Source organism: Podarcis filfolensis (genome assembly GCF_964270895.1).
Source record: "Podarcis filfolensis genome assembly, chromosome: 1".
Taxonomy (NCBI): domain Eukaryota; kingdom Metazoa; phylum Chordata; class Lepidosauria; order Squamata; family Lacertidae; genus Podarcis; species Podarcis filfolensis.
In genome coordinates this window covers 124,121,563-124,130,598 of record NC_139604.1, presented here as the reverse complement: position 1 = coordinate 124,130,598, position 9,036 = coordinate 124,121,563, and the positions used below count along the sequence as shown (strand labels likewise).

General features: G+C 49.7%; 1 protein-coding gene across 7 annotated transcripts in view; it reads left to right on the top strand.

The window, feature by feature from the left end:
- The first annotated feature begins 5,487 nt into the window (after positions 1–5,487).
- The window catches only part of CEP170B (centrosomal protein 170B), an 85,509-nt gene continuing 81,960 nt past the window's right edge, over positions 5,488–9,036 (top strand). For 2 of the 7 annotated variants that reach the window (XM_083609887.1, XM_083609883.1), the window contains exon 1: positions 5,675–5,964. The gene's annotated coding sequence lies outside the window, so the exon portion shown is untranslated. Of the gene's footprint in view, positions 5,965–6,094; positions 6,316–6,540; positions 6,560–9,036 lie in introns of those variants that run through there. The other 5 variants (XM_083609886.1, XM_083609880.1, XM_083609884.1 and 2 more) reach the window with 5 other exon arrangements.

Sequence of the window (9,036 nt, the reverse complement as noted above, 5' to 3'; positions counted from 1 at the left end):
TACTTTGGCCAGCTCATGAGAAGAGAAGACTCCCTGGAAAAGACCCTGATGTTGGGAAAGATAGAGGGCACAAGGAGAAGGGGACGACAGAGGCCGAGATGGTTGGACAGTGTTCTCGAAGCAACGAACATGAGTCTGACCAAACTGCGGTAGGCAGTGGAAGACAAGAGTGCCTGGCGTGACCATGGGGTCACGAAGAGTCGGACACGACTAAACGACTAAACAACAACAAAGGGCGGTTCATAAAAAAGGTTTTTTTTGAAAATGCCTGCTCCAAAGGTCTTATCTCACTACACTAGGGATTATATAGCTATATCTGAAATTCCATGCATATCAGTTAATATCTTGACCCTCCTCCACGAAAATAACAGTTTACTTGGCCGTTTTCATATGTCACGAATGCTGAAATTTCAATTCAGTGGAGCCAAAACACAATCCATCCTGTAGGTTTAAGTATCTGTCCACAGTCGCCTATTTGTTATCAGGGGCGCAGAATCCACATCCCTTTGTAAGAAAATATGAAATGACGTAAAACCATTTTTGCAGGCCAAAAACCCCCACAATGTGTGGGGGGGGGGGCTGACAAGAAATTTTCCACACCGGGTACCACCTGACCTTCCTACGCCTCTGCTCTGCCATAGACTCTTCCGGCTCTCTAAACCCTGTTACCTCTTCAGCTTCCAACACCTCCTTCCTGGGTTCTGAGCCTCTTCCCCCTCTGTATCCAGCCAGTCCATGACAATGAAGCAGAATGTCTTTTCAAATGTATGCCACCCCAAGGGCAGAAAATTACAACTCTTGTTTATGTAGTGGTGTTAATGAACGCCAGTGATGCTGTCATGCATATCACAGGGAATAAATAGAAGAGGTGTCCTTTTTTTGGGGGGAGGGAGACCAGATTTCAGTTGTTTTTAGGACTTCTCTGAACTTCCCTGACAAACTGCACTACATGACAATGAGAGATTTGGTAGGTCAATTTTACCATCCACAGACCTGAGATCATCTGGTATCAAACGACCATCTTCTCTATCCTTCACCTCCCATCAGCCAGCGCAATCTCCTCAACATGCAATCTCCTCAACAAAGGATTTATTGACTAGCCACTTAAACAGCATTAAGGAAGCAATAATTTGATGATACGCCTTGATGTTCAATGGGGTTTGGCAAACCAGAAAACTGCAGAAGACTGTTCTAGTGACTGTCTGTTCATTCTTAAAGCAGGGGTGCTAAACCGAGACCCTGAGAGACATTCTCTAGTATGAAGGGTGCTTCCAGACAGGTATTTATTATGGGATTATTAGGATGCAGGTGGCGCTGTGATCTAAACCACAAAGCCTCTTGTGCTTGCCAATCAGAAAGTTGGCAGTTCGAGTCCGTGCGACGGGGTCTTGCTCTGTTCCAGCTCCTGCCAACCTAGCAGTTTGAAAGCACACCAGTTCAAGTAGATAAATAGGTACTGCTGAGGTAGGAATTTAAAACGGTGCTTCCATACGCTCTGACTTCCATCATGGTGTTCTGTTGCGCCAGAAGTGGTTTAGTCATGCTGGCCACATGATCCAGAAAGCTGTTTTTGGACAAACGCTGGCTCCCTTGGCCTGAAAACAAGATGAGTGCTGCACTCCATAGTTGCCTTTGACTGAACTTAACTGTCCAGAGGTCCTTTACTTTTACCTTTTACCTATGGGATCAGTGCTCGTCATGAACGCATGGTTTGCAGCATTTACGTGACCTTGTTGGCTTCAAAATGACAGCACATATTTTCCTCCCATTTAATCCAGATTTATTCTTGGTGGGCAGAATCCTATACATATACAGTGGAACCTCGGGTTACAGATGCTTCAGGTTGCAGACGCTTCAGGTTACAGACTCTGCTAACCCAGAAATAGTACCTCAGGTTAAGAACTTTGCTTCAGGATGAGAACAAAAATCGTGTGGTGGCAGCGGGAGGCCCCATTAGCTAAAGTGGTGCTTCAGGTTAAGAACAGTTTCAGGTTAAGAACAGACCTCTAGAACGAATTAAGTTCTTAACCCAAGGTACCACTGTATATATATAAAACCTAACAACAGTTGCTAAGAACCCACTTGTGATATCTCAGTGACCCCTTGGCAAATTAAGCCCTGGTCTAGAAACTCCCTAAGGGAGAAGGACAATGCACAGTGTGAGCCAATGCGTGTTTATGAGGAAATGAGTCCCACTGTGTTTTAATGAGGTTTCCTCCCAGAAAAGTCTGCAGAGAGTCACTGTTGTAAAGAACTCTTGACTGTGTTGGCTTCATCTTTACCACTAGGAAGCAGGATATAAACAGCCATCTCAAGGAGGACTACCAAAGGAGGACATTTGCCAACACTGCAGTTCATTTTAGGGCTTACTGAGTGACCTTGGCAGAGTCCCTGCCCCTCAACCTAGCCTACCTCACAGGGTTGTTGTGGGGATCAAAGGAGGAGGAGGACAACCATGTGTGCCACTTTGAGCTCCTTGGAGAAGACAGTGGGATATGATTGCAATCAACAAATTTTCAACCAACGCCATCAGAGACTAAAAAAAATAATAATACACACAAACAAATGATTTACTTACAACTATTCCCTTTGTTATAAACACGGCACCTTTTGTTAACGAAGTATTTGCATAGATTTGCAAACCCCAAAGATTAGCCCAATCCCTCCTTGATCGCTGTTAAATACATTCCGTCAAGGAGTATCATTCCAAGTGATTCTGTCACAGGGCTTGGCTAAGTAACTTGATTTGAGAGGAACTCCAACCTGCTCAGCTAATCCCTGCACTAGATCACTGGGCCCAAAAATATTCTCCTAATTAGCTGGATGGCAGCAACATCAAGGCTGCCTACTTGGTACACTACGGCACTAAAGGAAATCAAGGTGCTGCGATAGTCAGCAAAAGGCCCCTCTGAATGGAAAGGTGATGTGAAAGCAAAGTGCACAATCCCCAATAGAAAAGTCAATTATCTAAGCTATCTGATTTGGCTGTGGCTCATACGAAGCTGGAACTGAAAGTGCCAGGGTGTTAGGTAAATGTAAAGGGACCCCTGACAATTAGGTCCAGTTGTTACTGACTCTGGGGTTGCGGCGCTCATTGGCCGAGGGAGCCGGCGTACAGCTTCCGGGTCATGTGGCCAGCATGACTAAGCCACTTCTGGTGAACCAGAGCAGCGCATGGAAACGCCGTTTACCTTCCCGCTGGAGCAGTACCTATTTATCTACTTGCACTTTGACGTGCCTTCGAACTGCTAGGTTGGCAGGAGCAGGGACCGAGTGACGGGAGCTCACCCTGTCGCGGGGATTCGAACCGCCAACCTTCTGATTGGCAAGTCCCAGGCTCTGTGGTTTAACCCACAGCGCCACCCGCCAGGGTGTTAGGCACATGGAAATGCTTGAAACCACTTTTCTTCGATTTCTTCAGGTCCTAAAAAGCTCACTAACCTGATCTCGTTTTTTGACAGAATTACAAGCCTGGTAGATGAAGGGAACGCAGTGGATGTTGCCTACCTTGATTTCAGCAAGGCATTTGACAAGGTGCCCCATGATATTCTTGTAAAGAAGCTGGTAAAATGCGGTCTTGACTATGCTACCACTCAGTGGATTTGTAACTGGCATCCTTTTATATATTTGAACATGGCTATCATATCACCCCTTAACCTCCTCTTCTCCAGGATAAACATGCCCAGCTCCCTTAGCCGTTCCTCATAAGGCATCGTTTCCAGGCCTTTGACCATTTTGGTTGCCCTCCTCTGGACACGTTCCAGATTGTCAATGTCCTTCTTGAACTGTGGTGCCCAGAACTGGACACAGTACTCCAGGTGAGGTCTGACCAGAGCAGAATACAGTGGCACCACAGAATACAGTTCTGGGCACCACAGTTCAAGAAGGACACTGACAAACTGGAACGTGTCCAGAGGAGGGCAACCAAAATGGTCAAAGGCCTGGAAACGATGCCTTATGAGGAACGGCTAAGGGAGCTGGGCATGTTTAGCCTGGAGAAGAGGAGGTTAAGGGGTGATATGATAGCCATGTTCAAATATATAAAAGGATGTCACATAGAGGAGGGAGAAAAGTTGTTTTCGGCTGCTCCAGAGAAGCGGACACGGAGCAATGGATCCAAACTACAAGAAAGAAGATTCCACCTAAACATTAGGAAGAACTTCCTGACAGTAAGAGCTGTTTGACAGTGGAATTTGCTGCCAAGGAGTGTGGTGGAGTCTCCTTCTTTGGAGGTCTTTAAGCAGAGGCTTGACAACCATATGTCAGGAGTGCTCTGATGGTGTTTCCTGCTTGGCAGGGGGTTGGACTCGATGGCCCTTGTGGTCTCTTCCAACTCTATGATTCTATGATTCTATGAATCCCTGCGATGGGGTTAGCTCCTTTTGCTCTGTCCCAACTTCTGCCAATCTAGCAGTTCGAAAGCACATCAGTGCAAATAGATAAATTGGTACCGCTGCGGTGGGAAAGTAAACAGCATTAACATGCGCTCTGGCTTCCGTCATGGTGCTCTGTTGCGCCAGAAGCAGTTTAGTCATGCTGGCCACATGACCCGGAAAGCTGTCTTTGGACAAATGCTGGCTCCCTCGGCTTGAAAAGCAAGATGAGTGCCACAAGTCGCCTTTGACTGGACTTAACCATCCAGAGGTCTTTTACCTTTACTTTACCAAGTGCAACACAAAGCGGTGTGTAGAATTATTAACAGGTTGAAAGGTTTGCTTACTTAGCCTAGACAAGAGAAAATTCTTAGCAGTGTTCAAAGATGAGAACTACACCAGCCCTACTTATGATGGTGACCCACCACAACCGATGCATGCAGGGGGAACAAAAAAAAAACTTAAGATGAACTGCTGGATTATTCCTGCACACCCTTTCACTGACCTGGACCATCCTCCAGTTTTCTGGTGACTAGCCAAGGGGGCCGCATCCTGGTTTTCATAATAGATAGATAGAGTGCCAACTTGACCCCTTCACGGGGAATTTTGTGGGTACCCAGAGCCCTGGCACCTATGATAGATAGATAGATAGATAGATAGATAGATGATAGATAGATAGATAGATAGATAGATGATAGATAGATAGATAGATAGATAGATAGATAGATAGATATAGATAGATAGATAGAGATAGATAGATAGATAGATGATAGATGATTGATTGATTGATAGATAGATGGGAGCCAACGACTAGGGGCCGAGGTCCCTTTGCGCTCACCCTACCCAAAAAAATGTTTGAGGGGCTGGGCTCCCCCAAAGTTAATGGCCAGGCCTATTGCCATTCAAATAGTGTGGGAGTGCGGTGACATGTGGTTGATTATGCGCGGGGGGGGGGCAGAATAATATTTTATTCAAGTTGGCACTCCTGGAAAGCAAGAAATGGCACCTCTCTTCTCTCCCCCAGCTTCTCGTCTCGCCGCTTAGGGCTCCGCTCGGCTCCGCTCCGCCCGCCCTGCCGTCGCAACCAAACTCCTCACCAGCCGAGGGAGGGAGAGGGAGAGACGGGGAAGCCGCCGCCGCCGCCGCCACCCGCGCCAAGCCGCCGAGGGCGCACGGGCGCGCACGACGCTTGTGCCACGGAGAAGCCTCGACGGCGTCACCTGATCTAACCTGGCGGCTTGGCTGTCGGAGGAGGCAGCCCGAGAGGGAAGGGTAGGGCTGGGCTGGGAGTACCGGGAGGGGTGGAGGGAAGGGAGAGAGAGAGTAGGAGGGCGAGGGAAGCGAAGAGCCGCCTCCTGACGTCTGGAACCTGCTGTGCAAGTGAGCGCAGGCGTCGGCGTCGGCGCTCCTTGTGTCCTCCTCCCCGGGGCGAGAGAAAGGACGATCCCTCGGTGCGCGGCCATGGCAGAAGCCCAGCAGCGCCGGATCCGGAGAGGCTAGGGGAGGCTGACGGTGCGCCCTGGGGCTTGGATCGGGCGCCCCGCACCTGGCGCAGCGCTGGAGGGCGGAGAGCCGGGGGCCGCCACGCCGGGTAAGGCTGCGCCGTGTTAGGGGTGGCGGTGGTGGTCGGGGCAGGCGGAGCCCACCCTCGGGGAAGGCGGGCAGGCCGGCGCGCAGGTCCGCCCCGCAGACAGGAAACAGCTGATCGCGCCTGCTGGGCTTTGGCCTGCGGCCTCCGGAGGCGCAGGGAGCACCTGGCCGCGTTGCGATGCGCCTTGCCAGCCCGGCCGGGTCAAGGGCCTGCCTGTCTGCGGGGTTGGAGAGCCGGGCATGCGGGGACTGCACAGGAGGAGGAGGAGGAGGAGGGAAAGGCGCGCTTCCCTCTGCTGCAGGATCGGGGCTGGGGAGAGGAGGTGGGGATGGAGAGCAGACCTCTTGGAAGGTGATTATTATTATTATTATTTTGAGGGGGGTGTATAGAATTGGTGGAGCTTGGCCAGGCCCTCCCTCCCCATCTTCCTCAGACACAAAAGGAGGTGGGCTTGCTGCTGCTGCTGCTGCTGCTAAGGCCAGATTTTGAATGGGAGCGGGTGCATCTATGGGGACAGAGGAGGGGGAGCGTCTCAGATGGGGGAGGTGTCATTGAGAGATGGCCGCTGGTGCCGCAAGTACAGAGCCCAGCCCAGGTAAGGGAAAGGAAGGCCAAGCGAGGAGCTTGTGGGTGGATTGTGGCCAAGACCTCTCCCAAATGGGGTCCCCGGAGCCTTGGGGGGGGGGTCTCAGCTGTTGGATAATGGGGGGGGGGGAATGTCAGTGCATCCAGCGTGGCAGGTAGGAGGTTGCCTTTATCTCTCAACGACGAGAGAGGTATATAAAAGAGCAGAAGGCCACTTTGGGTAGGGACTGGCGGCGAGGGATCCATAGAGCTGGAGGTTTCCTCTTCCTCCTCCCGGATTCTGCTGCTCCCTTCTAGCTTCCTACCAAAATAATACCCCCCCTTCCCAGGGATTCACACCGCTCGCCAGCTTGGATTCCTGCCGCAGCCCCAGACTTCTTCCTAAACAAAGAGACGAAGGGGTCCCTCCAGTCGACTTATCTATCCACAACCCCCTGGAGGTTTGAGTGCTCCCCCACCCCTCGAAAGAGAGACAGATTTATCCGGCTGGCTGGCTGGCTGGCGGCTTTATTGTTGCACCTGGGGTAGGGCTGGTGGCGAAGCTTCGGATCCCCCCCCCCCCGCAATCCTTTCCTTGGGTGTGGATAGCTGCTGGCAGTCGCTTTGTAATGGTGGCAAGATCTGGGAGGAATTGCCTGGCTCAGCCAGTTGAACTGGCATCTGGTAGCACCAGGCAGCCCAAATGCTAACCATCTTTTTGAGCTGGTTTTTCTCCCTCTTGCTTGTTATGTGTGCTGGCTCCTCTCGTTCTCCTTCTCATGTACTGTAATGCTTTTCCCCCAAGCACGCGCTTCATTTAGTAACCCCTTTCCTCTTCTCACCCCTTCCTCCTCCTCCTCATTTCTCCTCTTCTTTTTTTAAAGCCTGCAACAAAAAGAAAACGAAAAACCCAATCAGGTGGCTTATGGTGGGCTCGATCTGTGGGCCTGGCTTGTGTGTTTTCCTTTAAATCTTCCCCTCCTGCTGGCAAAATGTCCATAATAAGCATTAGTTGTGGCAGAATCTGCTGCTAAGGGTTAGGGCGAGCTGATTAAAGCTACAGCCGAGGAGCAAAAGAAAAATGAAAAACGTTGGGGGGGGGGAGAGAATAGAGTTGCAGGCTTCAGTCGCTGCTCTGACTTGTGTCTGCTTTTGTGGGCCAATGGGGGCTCTTGCCCAGAGTGTTTATTCCCTTCCTCCTAGCAACAGATGCCAACATGCCCCTGCAGCTCCTAGCATGCACTGGAAGAGGGAGTGGGAAAATGCAGCGTCAAAAGGAGGAAAGTGTGAGGCCTGGGTTTCAGCAGTTTCCTGGGAAAGGGCTATATAGCTCAGGGGCAGTGCATCTGATTGGCATGCCGAAGGACCCAGGACCCATCCCTGGCATCTTCAGGTGAGGCTGGGAGAGACCCTGCCAGTCAATTTAGACAGTGAGTTAGATGGACCAGTGGCATTAGGCAGATTCTTAGGTTCATACTTAGCTTTCTCATAGTGCTTTGTGAATGTTCAAAGCACTTACAGTTGCATGAAAAATCCAGCATTGTAAGGGTTAGGCTAGGTGTCCCTTCCAACTCTACATTTCTGTGAAAATGTAGTGCTAAGGCTAACCTTGCATCAGTGCAAGCATTTGTCCTTGTGCAACAGGATGGCCCCCTTCTCTCTCTCTCCTTTGTGTCCCATAAATTTGCTCTGGTGGTTACCTGTGATTTTGCAACAGTGTGGGGTGTGAAAGTCCTGTTCTGCAGGTGCAACAATTTAGTTCACTTCAGCCCTTGATAGGTAGTGTCTTGGGAATCCACCTAACAGGAGGGGATGTTAGCAGGTAGATCCAGCACCTTAAGACAGCAATAGCTGGATAGCCTACGAACAAGAGTACTTATTCAAAAGTGTACTTATTTTAGTCATCAAACATTGCATGGTATGCAGATGGAGGCATGGGAGGGGAGCTGCTTTGAATTAAGTGAGGTGCAAAGGGAGCAAATTTACAAGTGAAATCTTCCATGCAGGAGAACCTTCCTTCCTCTATCAGCTCAGTGGCAAGGCAGCCTTTTCCCTTGATATGTTAAATTTCCTGCTCCACCTCTTACAGGGGGGATTTATTAAAAACTAGGAAGTTGGAACATAATAGGCTTGACACTTATTTCCCCACCCCCCCACTTTCACAGCAGCCTAACACACAGAAACATCTATTTATTACCTTTTAAAATAAGCATCACCCGTCAATTGCTTTGGACGTCTTGCACATAAAATATATATTTGCTTTTCCCTGACCCATAAGATTGGACCAGATGTCTGTCTTTCATCTCTGTTTTTATGACATTTTAAAAATTGCTTTCGTATGTTTGGAGTTTTGTGCGTACTTAGAGGTTTTGAATATTCCGCAGTTTGTAAGTGCTTTGAAATAAACAAATGGGGTTTATTTTAAGCCTTGAACTCTGCACCCCAAGTTGCTCAGGACAGCACACAGGGTCTCTCTTCCCCCAGTCATAGAATCTGAAGGGACCATGA